Source organism: Vidua macroura, chromosome 11, assembly GCF_024509145.1.
Source record: "Vidua macroura isolate BioBank_ID:100142 chromosome 11, ASM2450914v1, whole genome shotgun sequence".
Taxonomy (NCBI): Eukaryota; Metazoa; Chordata; class Aves; order Passeriformes; family Viduidae; genus Vidua; species Vidua macroura.
In genome coordinates this window covers 257,997-274,172 of record NC_071581.1, presented here as the reverse complement: position 1 = coordinate 274,172, position 16,176 = coordinate 257,997, and the positions used below count along the sequence as shown (strand labels likewise).

At 47.5% G+C, this 16,176-nt stretch overlaps 1 pseudogene; it reads left to right on the top strand.

Annotated features, from left to right (window-relative positions):
* The window catches only part of LOC128812976 (hydrocephalus-inducing protein-like), a 79,041-nt pseudogene that overhangs the window by 18,126 nt on the left and 44,739 nt on the right, over positions 1-16,176 (top strand).

Genomic DNA, 16,176 nt, shown 5'->3' with positions numbered 1-16,176 from the left:
TTTTGACATCTGTGTTTGTCCTTTTTGTGCCTCTCTTACCTCCCTGCTGGAGTCACTGCTGGAGCTGGCAGTGGTCACTGTTGATGAGAAGCTCTGGGCTGTAGCTGCAGTTGTTTTTTCTCCCCATCTGTGTTCCAATGCCTCTTGGTGAGCAGGCCTGGGGAGAAGTCTCCTCCCCACAGAGCTGGCCAGCCCAGCCAGATGTCCACTGCAGAGCAGGTTGTGGCTGCTGTCCGGGCTCTGCAGGACATCCCCACTGTGCCTGGCTCTATCTCTGACTTTCCAGTATGGAAAGCAAATCTCAGAGCTAAACTGGGGTAAACCCTTGCAGGCAGCAATCACAGTGAGCAGCATGGGTGTGATGTCCCCGTTTGTTGGGTGGGTGGGACATGGTTCCTAATTGCTAATCTCAAAGCAAGGCTCGGGTTTGCCTCCAGTTGAGTGGGCTCTGAGCTGTCACGTGCTCAGTCTGTTTGGCCCAAACCAAGAGCTGCCTTAAGGATCCTGCAGAGAGGAACTGCATTAGGGTGCTTTGCATCATGTTCTAGTTCCTGACTACATCCTCACTTTCTTTTGCTGTAGCTTCTTCTCAGTGATGACTCACTGTTTATAGATCTTGAAAACGGTGGGAGTGTTGGCAGCCTTAACAGGGAATTTTACAGCTTGAATTCTCAGAGTAAATGTAAATGCTCGGTCTGGGTGCACACTCATCTCTGAGAAATAACTGGCACTGGTTTGGGGCAGGTGAGGGAGCTCTTCCCCATCACAAAGAGAGAAACTTGCAGTGTACAGCAGGGCTAGGAGTGGGCATTTTCAAGGCTGCAGTCTGGAATCGGTGTCAAAGGGAACTAAGTGACGGTTAATTCCTCATGCAGCTTCTGGGTGAGCTGTAGTTCAGCTAATAAAGAGCTAAACTCCAATGACACTTTCATCCTACCAGGATATTCACACCAGGAGTCATGCCACAATTGGTGCCTAAATGGATATTTGTGTCCTTTCCTAGGCTTTCCCTACACCAAGAGCTTTCGCCTGACTAACACCTGCCCGGTGCCCGTGACGTTCAAGCTCCGCATGTTGGACGATGACACGCAGCCTGCTGTGAATAGCTGTGATCAAATACACAGCGACAGTGACCCATCCGGGACGGAGGGAATTCATTTTTTCCCGGAGCCAAGAGAGTTTACAATGAATCCCATGCAAGGGACCATCCTCCCCCAGGGACACCGGGATATCAAGGTATGGGAAGAGCCCAGCCACAGACGCTTCAGCACCAGGGCTGAAGCTTCACCGGAGTGTGGGAGGGCTTTAGCTCTGGTGCCAGCTTTGAGCATCGTGTGAGTGAGAGATCTGCACTGGTGTGAGGCCTCTGCTAGCTGGGTTCCTCGGGATGTTCCTCAAGGAGCACTGTTTTGTTTCCAAAATCTCATTTCTCCTCTCCCGGGGAGCAGAACAATTAGTGTTCACTGCAGGGATCTCCAGTGGAGACAAAAAAACTGCAGCCATGAACTGCCCAGCACCTGCTGGGCCACACTTTGCCCTCAGATTCCTGCTGTAAAGCTGAACTCATTCTGTTTAAGTCAGATTTCCTCTGCATCTATGTCATCGTAGACAGATGAAAAAGTGGCCCCTTAATTTGAATGCAGTGGTGTGTAGAGCTTTAGTCTAATGTTTCAATTTGGCTGACCTATGCCCTGATAGCAAGGTGTGTTTATCAAATCTGATCTTGCCAGAAGGCTTTTGTTACTCTCAGAGACTGTGCTCTACACATGGACCAGGAGAAGAATTAAGGCAAAATCCTCCCTCAAGAGCTGGAGGATATCACACGTGAGTAATGAGCTTTTGTAAGGAAGAATTTACTGCTCTTCTCTTCCACAGGTGACCATGTGTTCCAAAACCGTGATGGAATTCTGCCGGAAAATGCTGGTGGACCTGGAGGGTATTGGCGAGGGAGTGGCATCCCTGACCATCACAGCCAGGTACCAGCCCTTCCCTGGCCTCCCCCAGCCACTGCCTTGCACAGGCTTTGCTGGCTGCAGCTCCCAAGGAGAAGTGCTGTTTAATGACCTCATGTTGTGCCCAGCTGGACATGAGAACAGCAGTGCTTGGACAGCAGCCTGTGGTGCAAAGCACCCCTGCTCCCAGCCCAGCACGGTCCTGGGCCCTTTTCTAAAGGGACCAGGAATGATATCATTTATTGGCCTGGTTTTTGGTGCTTGAGCTGGAACAAATTTCCCGAGGGCCTCCTCTCCTCCTTCCTGCAAAAGGTGGAGTTGTGCTGGGTTGTGACCACCCTGCATTGGTTTGGGACACACCAAGCAGCCTGCTGAGAGTCAGGGTCTGCTTCTGTTAATGAGGGCACCTGGCAGTGGAGAAGTGGCTCACAGCAGAGTGGTGAGGGTAAGATCTTACAAGGGGAAAACAGCCCTTGATGTGGCAAGTCAGCTCTAGTTTTTCTCCTTCCCTCTGCTTCCCATTTTGAGCTTTAATGTTCTCAGACGTAAACCAAAAGTCGTTCTTGCTGCAGCAGAATTCCATGCTGCTCTGCTGCTGTGGGCATCAGTTTAATGACAAGAGGGATGCAGTTCCCTGGTGCTGTTCCCTGTCCCAGGCAGAGCCATCCAGTCAGTGCCTGGGCTGCCATTTTGTAAAGCAAGTGCAACTGGGGACAGTCAGTGCATGGACCTGTGGAGTGAAGGGACCGAGGGAGCTGTAGGACCTGGGAGGGGGTGATCCCCCCCTCTGTAGGGCAGGGGGTGTCTCGTGCCCTCCAAGGCTGGGGCAAACAGCTGAGTTGTCAGGCAGGGCAACAGCACCGTGGGAGAGAAGGGAGTCATTTTTACTGAGACACTAGAGTCGTGTGTTCCTTGAGCCCTAGTGAGCACTGATCCTTGTTGGGAAGGCTCCCCCAGAGCTCACGGATCACTGGGACTGCTACAGGAGTCCTTGCAAGCCTTCTTGGGTTAAGGAGGGGCTGAGGCAGCTGTGGGACAAAGTGCTGTGCCTGGGGCACTTGGCAGCCTCTGGGTGCTGCCTCTCAGGGTTTGCCCCTCCTTGACAAGGCATGTTTGAGTGGGAAGACTTAGAAGGCAATTATCACTGCAGGGCTGTTAAATGTCCATTTGACAGTGACAAATGTGTTATGCTCCATTTCACAATCTTTGGGAGCAAACGTTCTCCATTCTCTCAGTATCTCTGATTCCCCTGGGGTCATCTCTTTGCCCAGGTGTCTCGTTCCTGAGCTGTACGTGTACCCTCAAATCCTGCTGTATGGTAAATGCCAGCTGAAGGAGCCATATGAGAGGAAGTTCATCATTGGGAATCCCACTGACCTTCCTGGCTGCTACAGGCTTATTCCCCAGGTTTGGCATCACATCCACCTCCTCCTCTCAAATATTTCTGAAGAGAAAAAAAGGTTTTAGGGGGGAAAAGGGTTTGGATAAGACCTTGCTGGCTTCTTTTCAGTCTTAAAGATCTGCTGAGAACAGGATCCTACCTGAATGTAAACTTTAGGATGCAGTTTAACCTCCTGAGGAAACAGTTTATGTTCTAGTCTTCAGGGTGTTTTCTTGTGGGAGATCTTAGAGGGTTGTGAAAAGCTGCTGCATCTACAGACACCAGTGCCTGTGCTGGCAGCCTCCTTGCAGGACCCCCTGAGAATGCTAAGCCTACAATTCTTGCATCTTGTTTGTGCCTTTTACCTTTGTCCTGGGGATTTTTAAAAAATGTGTGTAAGTTGCTGTTGCAGGGGTGTTCAGGAGTCTAAAGTTTCTTCAGAGGTCCCTCTGAAGTTGCATTTGATTCTGTCCCTTCCAGAAATGCGAGGAGGACTCTCCTGTGCTCTACTCCAGCCCCAAACCCTATGGGATTGTCCAGCCTCGCAGCACTGTAGAGATTCCAGTTATAGTCAAAGTCCAAACACTGGGCGAGCATCGCACCAACGTTCTTGTCGGCGTGTTCGGGGATGAGAGAAACCCACGGGTGAGCGCAAGGGGAGATGTGTGCCTTTGTGCAACTGCTCCTGGCAGGGTGCAAAGGGCACAGGGATTCTTCCGGGGAAAACAGGCACAGGCTGCTGAGGAGAAGGACAGGAGGGATCGGTGGCACAAACAGCTCATGCCTTATAGGTGGTAATCTCAGTGTCTGACACAGAAGGTAGTTCATCTAAGCTGGAATTGAGGATGATTTTAGTTAATTATTCTTTAAAATGCTATTAACTTTGGAAACATGTTTTAAAATGTCATCTCTCTGAGCACAAAAGAGGATGTCAGTAGACTTCTGGGAACCTTGAGCTTTCTGTAAAAGAAGGGAAAGCTGGCATCTGAAGAGTAGTTGCAAGGATTTAAACTTCTATTAAAACATAAGGAAATGAGGATGCCAAATTCCCTGGATGGCATCAAACACTGAACCTGGGCCATTGTGGCACTGCACGTAAATCAGTCAACAGGAAGAACAGGCAATGCAGGCTGCGCCAGGGAGCCTGAAGTTTGACAAAACAGTTGCTTTCAACTATCACGCTGCTTCCCTTCAAGAGGAGGGTTTCTCCCCACCAGAATAACCAGTTGTTTAACTGTCAGCCTGGTCTTTAAACTAGAGATTTCTTGCAAAGCTCTTACCTTTGGGCCAATAATTTGTAGTTTGAAAGGTTCTCTTACCTTAATCCTTTTAAATATGGAGGTGAATATGTAATTTTCTTTTTCCCCAAAAGCCCAGCATTTCAGGTGGAGAGTGGCAGCTGTCCCTAAAGAAATAACTTGAGCAGGGTTGAGCTGTTTAAGCTTTGTTTAGATTTTCCTGTTGTGGTTTGTTTCGTTTTTTTAAAAATCTTTCTTGCCTGCTTCCTGGAACAGAGAATAGAACTACAGAGCTCTGGATGCCTGGCAAAAATCCGCCTAAGTGATCGCAAGATAGACTTTGGCGAGGTCCCATTATTACAGCCTACTTCACGAAGCCTTACCCTCTTGAACAATGGTCTCGTCCCTGTAGACTTCAGGCTAGAGATCGTAAGTATCTGTGGGGCTGTTTTCCAGGGAAATTGACTGGTCAGTAGCAGCCATGACATGGTTTTTACATGCAAGATTTCCATATTGCCCTGTGTGAGAGGAAGCAAGATACTCCAATACTCCATCTGAGCGAGGCAAGAGGAACCTGGCTCTGGAGTGGTGTTAGCTGGGGCATCCCTCAGTGAAGTCAGGTGCAGAGATGTTGGAGCAGAAATTAATCTGGATTGTGTTGACAAGTTCTCCCTTAATTTTATCCTTTGTCTTTAGCTGTGCGTGTCACATTTTGGAGCTCCAAGACCAAGAGAAACCTGTGGTCCTTTGCTCCCCAGAGAACGTGGATTTCCCTATGGTTCCCTGTTCCATCTACATTTGCTTTGTGCCAAACTGCTGTTAGTAGTAGAGAGCAGGGTGTGAGGTCTGTCCTCAGACTGCTCGTGGGGAGGCAATTTTCACACCTCCTGTGGCTCAAGCCAGCCAAAGATGTGTGGGGGTTGTGCACCCCCACAGCCTGTGATCTCTGTGCCGTTGAAGAGCATCTTTGGGGACCAGCTGCAGAGAAAGGCTGTTTAATATTGGAGGCTGCATAGGGCAGAAGGAGCTGGGGCTGCTCCCCTGGCAGGAAGGGCTTGTAGGCTGGGCCTGGGCCTGGGGCGGGGTGGGATGTCTGCTGGAGGGGGAGATCTGTGAGAGGCCTGAGGTTTGTTCTTCTTCATGCTGGGTGTGTTGGACTTGTGGAGTTGGTTAAAACCTGATCCTAAGGACTTGTTTGTGGCCGTGGGTAAAGCGTCAGGCCGTGTGGGAGAGTCCAGCCACAGCCTCCTGGGCCAAGGAGGAGGGGTGTGAATTTTCATCTTGCTGCTTTTCCAGCTGTTTGGGGGATAAATGTTACCCTGAAGTGAGGGGGTTTTTCCAGGGCAGTTTTCCCTGACTCCACAATGGAATTTTGCTTCCAGCCTCTGCAGGGAGCAATGCACCTTAGCTGGGTGGTTGTGGTGTGTAAAGGATGGGTTTCACATGCTCCTAGCAGGGCCAGACCTGCAGAGCTGTGTCTGTACAGCTGTGCTGGTGCAAGGCCTTTCCTCCCTCCCCGGGACAGCTTCCAGCTCTCTTGCCCAATCCGTGAAGTCCATGAGAAACCAGAGAACAGGAGTTCTTGGGAAGAGTGGGCCATGCCCACGGAGCACACGTTGTCCAGTTTGCTTTCTGCTTCCTGCTTTCCTGCTCTGCTCTAACCATTTGGAGGTGACTTTTCCAAAGCAGAGGGCACTGGGACATCTCTCTACAGCTGATGATTGGCGGGAAGTGAGGGCTTCAGTCCTTGAGGGGATGTTGAGAAGCACTGATGGCCCCTTGGGAAAGAATAGTTTGGTGTTGGGGTTTTGCTCAACTGGTTTTGCAGAGATATTCTTCAGGCTCTCAGCAGTATCCTCCAGCCATGTGGTTTCTGCAGTGGGATTTGAGCAGTCATGGCTTCCTCTGGCCTTGAGCCTTTGTGAGAAGCCAGGAGAGAGAAAGCAGCTTTCCTTGGCCCACACTCCAGAGAAAGACTGGGGAAGGCACACTCTCCTGAGGATAAGCATCCCTTGGGTTGGGCAAAAGTGGGTTAATTGGGTGAGTCCGTTAAAGGAGGGGAAAATGCAGGTTGTATGAGCTCTGCTGTTGCCCTGTACTGTAGCTTAACTTTAGGGAAATTAAGCCTTTAGGATTTTTGTCCTCCTCTCTTTGGTCTTTCTTTTCTCCTATCCCACAAGACACCAGGGTGGATGGTTTCCATCCTAAATGCATATTATGCTTGTCTTACAGGATCCCACACCCCACTGCTTTGCCGTTGAGCCCGAAGAAGGAGTGATCCCTGCTAGGGGCAAGGTTCCTGTGACTGTCACAGCAGCCCCGAATGACACTCGGCTTTTTGCTGGCAATGTCCAGCTGTTCATTGGGAACAGCCTTTGGACCTCCTGTGTGCTGGAGGTTTTGGGCACTGGCACCACAATTGTCATAACCAAGCCATTAACCCCAGAGCTCAACTTGGGGACCCATTCAGGTAGGAGATCTCTCCACTCCCACCTCTCCTCCTGTCTCAACATGGAGCAGTTTTGCTGTAGTTTGTCAGGCAAGATCTTGTTCAGTGCTTAAAAGCCCTGACTCCTTCCTTGAAGGCAGAGGTTCCTTTAGAAACATGTGATGGCCAGTTGAGAGTTGTTAGACACTCTCAAAAGCCACTGACAGGGAAACCAGTTGCTAAATTGCCACTGAATTGTCTTTCGTTCTAATACATTGATGTCCTCACTTGATGAAGTAATGATCTCACAGGCTGCCCTGGAGCAAAAGGTTCCCAAAATGGTGCCCAGATGAGGCGGTCCCTCCGTGTGGCTGAGGGACCAAGGGAAGATGGCATCACATCCTTCCCCTTCCCTTTCCCCTCCAAATGGCACCTTCCAGGCAATCAGGGGCCCTGGGAACAAAGAGACAGGAGGGTGACAACCCTCACCTGAAGGCAGGAGCCCACAGAGCAGTTCCAGAGACAGAGTTGCCAGCAGAGTTTGCAAAGTTCGCTTCCAAACAGTTTCTAATTGCAAAATGAAGTTTCTACAAATGACTACCAGTGCTGCAAAACCAAGGCTGCTACGAATGAGAGAGGCCCTGCTGCCCTGGTTTCCTCTCCTGGAGCAGGCAGACAATTTTTGCCAGCTTGCTGGGGTCATCCAGAAACTGCCTCTGAGCCAGCTTTTAGACATGCCTGCAATCATAGCCCCACACACAAGGTCCCCAAGTGCAGGGTCTCAGAGATTCAGTCACAGTTTCAGGCACAGATTAATACAAAATACAGCAACAGCATGAATCCTCCCAGAACAAACATTTTGGGGGAAAACACCACGTCCTGTTAGCCTTGCCTGGAAAATGCTACATTACCACTATAAGCATATTTCTCTTTGCAATAATGACATCGGAAGGTGTCACGATCCGCTTATTGCGGGGTGTCGTGATGGTTCTTTTCACCGATCCCAAAAGTGCAAAAAAGGCAAACAACAAGGGACTGTCAGTTAATCACAACAAATGCACCTTTATTAGGGGCCAAAACAGTAAATGCGATAGTGGGGATCGGAAAGGAGATAAAAGGAGAGAGAGAGAGAGAGAGAGAGAGAGAAGAGGGGTATGGGAATAGCTACCAACACAGGCGAGATCCTCAGCGGTCCGGACGATGGGGATCCGTCTGTCGTGTCGGGGAAGTCTTCGAAGTTCTGGTCGACTCGCGGGTCCAATTATAGTCCACAGAGGAGAGAGGGGGGAACAAGTGTAATAATGAAAGTCCATTGTAATCGCCCCGAGGGAACAGGTGAGTCCACAGAAACCACCAAAGCAAGACAAATACAATGAAGAATAAGTCCATTTGAATCACTGAAGGGAAACAGGTCATGTCATTAGTGGTCAGACCACCAATTTCCCCTCCTCCCTATAGCAGGGGTCTCAGTCTCAGTCCTTGGGAGGAGGGTTCTCATTCTTTGTTTGTCACAGTGGTAACGAGGCAGATGAGGGGTCTTCAATGTAGGACCATGGGAGTCACCCCCAAAAGTTCGTTTGGCTTAAGAACGGAGATTAGAAGCAGGCTGCGCATCAGGCTGTCCCGTGCTGGGTCCATGTCAGGTCTTTGCCAAGTCCTTGCCAACTCCTTGCCAAGTTCTTACCAGGCCTTGTTGGGAACAGCCAGCGTGACGGTTCAGTGGTTCCAGCTGTGCTGTGTCCTGTTCTAAGCCGGAACTGCAGTGGGGGAAGGGATTCTTTCTCGTGGCAATCGGAAGGCAGAATGGAAAATGAGGGGCTTCAGACGGGCTCTTACACCACCCCGTGACTGACGATTGCCTTCGAAATATCTTCATCAGCAGGGTTCCATGGTGTCGTCCTGGAGTCTTCAGGACTCGTCAAGTGTTGGCAGCACGTCCCAGGGAAAAGAGAAGAGGAAAAGGGAAAGAAGAAGAAACAGGAAAACTAAAACAATCACAACATATTAGTAATTAATCAATAAGCAAAATACAATCAATATTAATTAAATCAGTAAATAGTTAAACAATAAATTGCTTAAATAATAATTGATATTCATCAATTAAACAATAAATTGATCAAATAATAAACCAGTATAATCAGTATTAAACAATAATCTATATTACTCAGTACAATTTTATAATTAATAAACAAAAAATAATTAAAACAATGATTAAAACAAATCATAATAGAAAATTATGTAAAACATATCTTCTAACCTTATAATCTTCTTGTGTCTACAGTTCTGGGAACATCTATAGTGTAAAGGATGTCGGCCAAGTGGTGTGCATTAATTATAGATGTTAATTTTGTTAATCGTTTCATCATTCTCCAATTTACAATAAGCAAGATTACTGATAAAACAAAACCAATCATAACTAAAATCAGAAGGACAACAATGGGATGGCACAATTTGTTCAGGATACCGGTGGCAGTGGGTGACCACCCGAAAAGGGTATCCCACCACTTGTGCTCGGCATCACTTTTCACCCTTTCTACAACACGATGTATTTCTTGCACATGATGATGAACAGTTACCAGAGTTTTCTGTCCATTCCCCTTGATTTTTCCTAGGATCTCTATTAGATCTTGATGAAGTAATAATTGCTTTACCAGAGAAAGGTTCATCCCAATGGGAGTAGGCAGTAGCTTGTGAATCAACGTGAGATTGGATTCTAAAAGTTCATGTGAAGTAACTGGAGCTACAAAAGAAAAATCACATCCTGCAATTTTAGTAAAGTTGCAAGCACAAAAATTTGAATGATTTTTAGTAGCTACTACTGTACTTTCTATAAATACAGTATCACAAGCGGTTCTGAAGCAGGCACACCCATTGCCTGTATATACAAGGACTGTTTCAGAAGTCTCGTTAGGATGGATGTCAAAATGACAGATATTTTGTTCTGTGTCTAAACAGATATCTTGAGCTATAATTGCATTACCTTCACAGATAAACCCTAGTTGTTCTCGGATAGTACAGGACTCTAAATTGACAGTTTGCCATTTGTCATTAATTTGACGGGCCCATTCTCTATGTTCAGAGGGATAGAAAATGGCTCCGTCATGATTTAATCCTAGTGCAATGATAGGGAATATCAAATGCACCGAGGCATTTCTTATGGTCAACACAAATGCTGTGGCTGTGTTTGTGTTAGGGTCATAGGTAAAATTCACTAAATTCCACCAGGATTGGAAATCTCTTTCAAAGTCAGTGGCACTGTCCCAGACTATTTTCCCAATTTCAGTAGGAAAAGTGCCTTCTTCACCTTCTCTTATAATTGAGGCAGCAACTGACTGCATCCATAATTGGGCCTGGATACAGCTAAGAGCTAAGGAAACGTTGCTTTGTGTGGCATTAAGTGCATCAATTATCAATTTGCTACCATTTACATTTATCTTTTCCCAATTTGGTAGAATGTTTGATAGCAACCACTGATGTGTTCCCAGGGCCGATAAGGACGACTGCAGTGGTTGTTGTATTTTGGTCAAATCTTTAGTCGTGGAGGCCAATTTATTCATTAATACTTCTGAATCAATACTATTTAGGATTCCCAGTCCCGTTCCCACGACACCAGTTATGTCTCTTTGCACCCAGTTTTTAGGAGGGTTCCACTGTCGCAGCCAGGTTGTCCAACCCTGAAAAGAGGTTTGCAAAAAGGGTGAACAAGCTGGTTGTATTTCTGAGACATTGTTTTGCATCAGCAATTTGACTTGTTTAAGAGACCATGCCGGATCAAATAATATCTGTTGTTGGCCAGTTTTCCTGATTATATATGGTCCAACTTCAAAAATTTTCGGGGTAAGCATAACGGGTGGCTGGGCTCGAGTGGTGGTAGTGGTGGTGGTATAAACCATAGTAGATTGAGCTACAGCATTTATTATAAACTTAAAAGAAAGCCCTTTGGTGTTTTTTCCCCATAAACAAACCACTTCTGCAGTCTGTGTTAGTGTAAAATTGTGCCAACAATCCTGTACGCTTGGGTGCATGCAGACCTTTTTGTGCTTAAAGAGATCCTTTCACTTTTTCTGCATGCTACCACAATTATTTCAGACCACGGTCACTCAGCTGGTTTCTGGCCATGGGGTTGTGGTAGGATGCAGAAAAGTATTACCAGTTTTATCATGGATTAGGTGGTCTTCATGTCCCTTGGAGTTCTTCTGAAAAAGTAAACACAACAGAATTCTGCCGCCGAGAGGCAGAAAAGTTAGAATGATGGAATTATCCAGCATGTATTTGTCCAATGCTCTTTCCCTAGAGCACCAGAGGCTTCCCATGCATATTTATTCAGAGGGGGTTTCAGCACAAGTGGTACTAGTCCTATAGTAAGAGAGGTCCACCAGAACAGGTTGGCCAGGGTCATGAGCTGGATTATTAGGATCATTTGGTACAGAGCATAGGAGTCAGTGTAGATGCAGACCAAAGAGGAATTCTGTGCTTCTCGTTGAAAAACACTCCAGACAGCTATCAGCTCCCCAATGTGTGCACTACCTTCTCCCTCTGTAATAATTTGCTCACCAGAGGAAAAGTGGAGGGCTTCTGCCCTATATTTCCATACTTTTCCTTTCCCTTTAGCAGAAGCATCAGTAAACCAGGAGTTTGCTGATTGTTCGGGGCAGAAAGGAGGGTTTACTTTGATTACAGAGGCAGGTTTGTCCAAGCTCTCCGTTTCTTGGATTGCTAAAGTTTTTACAGATCCTTCTGTCATTGAGAAGAAGTTACAGTAATGTTCAACCTGAGCATACCACTTTCTCACTAAGGCCCTCTGGGCCACCCCGTCAGGAGGGGGAGTCCCACTAGTGACTGTCTTAATAACCTTGAAGGGGCCTCTCAATACAATTGGTTGTTTTCGTGCAATTTTTTATACTTCTATGAAAGCTAAGATAACCATAAACAATCCTTTTTCCCAGGTAGTGTATCTTTTCTCAGCATCTTTGGAACCACGGGAGTAAAAACCAACAGGTCTTGTCGGACCCTCAGGACCCCGCTGCCATATGTGTACTGACAGCCCTGAGGAGGCAAATCCCCATTCCACCTGGAAAGGATCTGTAGGATGGATAGGGGTCACTGCTTGATGAGCTGTTGCTTCAAAAATCAGCAATTGCAATGCTGACTCCTGAGAAAGACTCCAATCCCATTTCACCCCTTTCCTCAACAAGTCATAAAGGGGAACAAATGGGTCCTTCTGGTTACTAGGAAATCTATCTGGTCTTTCTACAGGAGATACAGCTGCTATAGTTTTTTGAAGGAGAATTGCTGTAGGTTTGAGTAATTCTGGAAGCCCACAAATTAAAGGGGTCATTATCTTGGGCTTCACAGGTAATTGCATCAGGGATTCAAAGCCAGGAATTCATTTCTTTTTGTGAGTCATTTGCAGGCAAGCAGCTTTGTGCACATTTTCCAAGAGTTGGTCGGGGGTACTAATTCTAGCTATGGGATCTCCCCTTTCCAAGGGGCTTGTTCCCCCGGCCCAAAAAGCTGCACGCTGTGTCAGGGACCATGTGTCACGTTTATCTCCTGTTGTTAAGAAGACACCATGTCCCCAATACCCACTGGCTTCCTGTTCAGTTAATTTAATTTGATCACCACCAGTGAGGGACACCCAGAAAACATATTCTGTTTCTGATTCATGTGGAGGGTGTCCGTATTCCCTTTTAAGCTTAGCTAGCTCGGTGGCAGTGTTTAGTTGTGATGGTATGTGTTTGGTTGTGATGTGAGGTTTGAGATCATCATCACTGAGATAGCTATACACTGAGATAGTTTTAATCAAGGGTCTCAAGTGATGGCAGCAATGTTCCCCACAATTACTTGCTGCTTCAAGTTCTTGATGAGGATAGATTTGTTTAATGTGAGGAGTTTCCTTCTCCTCAGGCTCTGTAGAGGAATCAGCATTATGTGATTTGTTAACATGTTCCTCTGTTAAGGCAGCTCGCAATGCATAGATCACATTTTTTGCTTCATATAACTGTTTTTGCAAAATTTCAACTAGATTTTGAAGGGAGTCTATTATAGCATGTTCCTCACTTCTTCGCTCGAAGCGATTTTCTATAGCTGCCATAAGACAAGCTCCCAAAACTGAGCATAAGATAGTTTTATTTTTGCCCAGTTTGAATTTTGTTTCATGTTGTAATGAACACACTCTATCAATAACATTTTCTAAGTTAAACCAATTACTCTGTGCCCATTTTTCTCCTTCCGTAGAAGGTCTGGCATTGTGTTTGGCTAGTAGTGCATAAAATTCAGCTTTAATTTCAAGGCTAAGATTGTCACTCATTTTGTGAAGGGACCAAAACCACGACAGGGAGGTACAAACTTAAGTTCCACAAAACTACACAGCCCTCGCTGTGTCGCCCTTCGCTTCCCTGGCTGGGTGAAAGGACAATAATCTGCCTGGGAGGCTCTGCTTAGTTTCTTCAAGTTGTCCCTTCCTTCCCAGACCAGATACACAACAACAACAAAACAAGTGTCCCGCCTTTTGCACTAGGGGATCCTTTGTGAATTTCCAAAGACAGTGTGGGTGCCTTTTCAGCTGCAACCCTTCTGTCTAGACAGAAATCCTGTCTGTGACACCAATTTTAATGTCACGATCCGCTTATTGCGGGGTGTCGTGATGGTTCTTTTCACCGATCCCAAAAGTGCAAAAAAGGCAAACAACAAGGGACTGTCAGTTAATCACAACAAATGCACCTTTATTAGGGGCCAAAACAGTAAATGCGATAGTGGGGATCGGAAAGGAGATAAAAGGAGAGAGAGAGAGAGAGAGAGAGAGAAGAGGGGTATGGGAATAGCTACCAACACAGGCAAGATCCTCAGCGGTCCGGACGATGGGGATCCGTCTGTCGTGTCGGGGAAGTCTTCGAAGTTCTGGTCGACTCGCGGGTCCAATTATAGTCCACAGAGGAGAGAGGGGGGAACAAGTGTAATAATGAAAGTCCATTGTAATCGCCCCGAGGGAACAGGTGAGTCCACAGAAACCACCAAAGCAAGACGAATACAATGAAGAATAAGTCCATTTGAATCACTGAAGGGAAACAGGTCATGTCATTAGTGGTCAGACCACCAATTTCCCCTCCTCCCTATAGCAGGGGTCTCAGTCTCAGTCCTTGGGAGGAGGGTTCTCATTCTTTGTTTGTCACAGTGGTAACGAGGCAGATGAGGGGTCTTCAATGTAGGACCATGGGAGTCACCCCCAAAAGTTCGTTTGGCTTAAGAACGGAGATTAGAAGCAGGCTGCGCATCAGGCTGTCCCGTGCTGGGTCCATGTCAGGTCTTTGCCAAGTCCTTGCCAACTCCTTGCCAAGTTCTTACCAGGCCTTGTTGGGAACAGCCAGCGTGACGGTTCAGTGGTTCCAGCTGTGCTGTGTCCTGTTCTAAGCCGGAACTGCAGTGGGGGAAGGGATTCTTTCTCGTGGCAATCGGAAGGCAGAATGGAAAATGAGGGGCTTCAGACGGGCTCTTACAGAAGGGCAGCTCATCAGACACCATTTCTGGTCCACATTAAGAGCTGGAAATGAAGACAGTCTCCAAGCTATTAACACCTCAGGTTGCTCACTGGGAGCAATCTGATGACCAGGGAAATAGCGATTCCCATACTATTTTCCATCCTGCCTTCTATTCTAGCCACCTTCCCTGTATTCGTCGGTTCGAGCTAACAAATAGAGGCAACCGTGTGCATTGGCTCTCGTGGAAAGCGAAATGCTACAGCCCACCTAAGGGGAAGGACCAGAGTGTCTCAGCCCTCAGCAGCCCCAAAGATGCTTCCCAGAGCCCCAAACGTGCCGCCCCCGTGTTTGAGGTGGAGCTACCGACGGGGACACTGCAGCCAGGCGAGTCTGTGGACATGGTGCTGCGAGGCTTCTCCCACATCTCGCAGGTGAGGTCCCCACCACGGGCTGAGCCTGGGGAACCATCAGATCCCCTCCCCTGGGCTTGTCCCACATCCCTTGACATTTGCCTGGGGAAATGAGGAGGGGCCTTCACAAAACTGGTTTAAGACCACACGTTTCTGTGGCAGCACCAGTTGCTTTCCCTGCTGGCCACCACCAGACCAGCTAAGACTTTACTGTGATTCCACAGCTACCAAAACCCAGTGCTGATCCCAAAGTAGGGGTGGAAGGAAACACTGCTCTTTTGGGGCAAGCAGTATTGCATGCTGAGTCAGCAAAGAAGGGCAGAGAAATAAGTTACACTTAGACTAGAAGCCCAAAAAGAAAGTGAATGAAACAAGTGCCAAGTGCTTTATCTGGGGTAAGCACGGAGTAAAACAAAAGCCATGTGAAGGGAGGGAGTTTCTCACAAGTGCCTTTTGTGGTTATTGGGGTGCAGTGTTACAGGCAATTGAGCACAGAATAAATAAGCTGCATCACAGGAAGAAAAAGGGGCAGTGACTGTAACTGTGGCAGGAATAGGGCCCGTGGTGGGTGGTGGGTGCTGAGCCAATTCAGGGCATTTGCAGGGTGCCCTGCCACCACCCACTGCTGCCAAGTGACTCTTGCATGCAGGAGGTGCAGGATTATGTGTTCTGTGAAGCTGCCATTGGGATAACCAGCCACAAAGAGAAGATAATAGAAATAATCATTACCTGCAAGTTCATTCACCCCTCTATAGAAGCATCAGCCAGTCAATTCTCTTTCCGGGTGGAGAAGGTAAGTCTCTGGATTGCATCCTGGCATTTAAGAGCATGGCTGAGGGGGCTGTGTGCTTGTGTTAAAGCCCCTCTTTACCCTTCCTGAGGCACTCTGTAAAGTGAGTGAAGATGCTTTTAGAGATGAGACTGGTATTTAACGTCCCCAAAGTAAAATTGCAGTTACAGCTGCACTGCCAAGGAGATGGTGGCACTTCCAGAGAAATGCCAGTTTCTCTGCTCACTGTAAAGGGAGGCTCTGAGGATCCTCCAAGGCCCGGTGATGTCTGTACACTGATGCTGTAGGGAAGCTGGGAAAAATGGACATTCCTGTGAATTCCTCAGGCTGACAAGGAAAAACCCATCATCTCCTGTGTCTCTTTGGCTTCTCTGCTGTTGGCATGGATGCTTTGTGGTATAGCTATATGGTACAGCTCTGTGCAGTTTCCTAAGCCTCAGCTGCTTGTAAGGACCCCCAGACATCCTGCAGCTGCAGTGCTGATAACACTGAGGCAGAG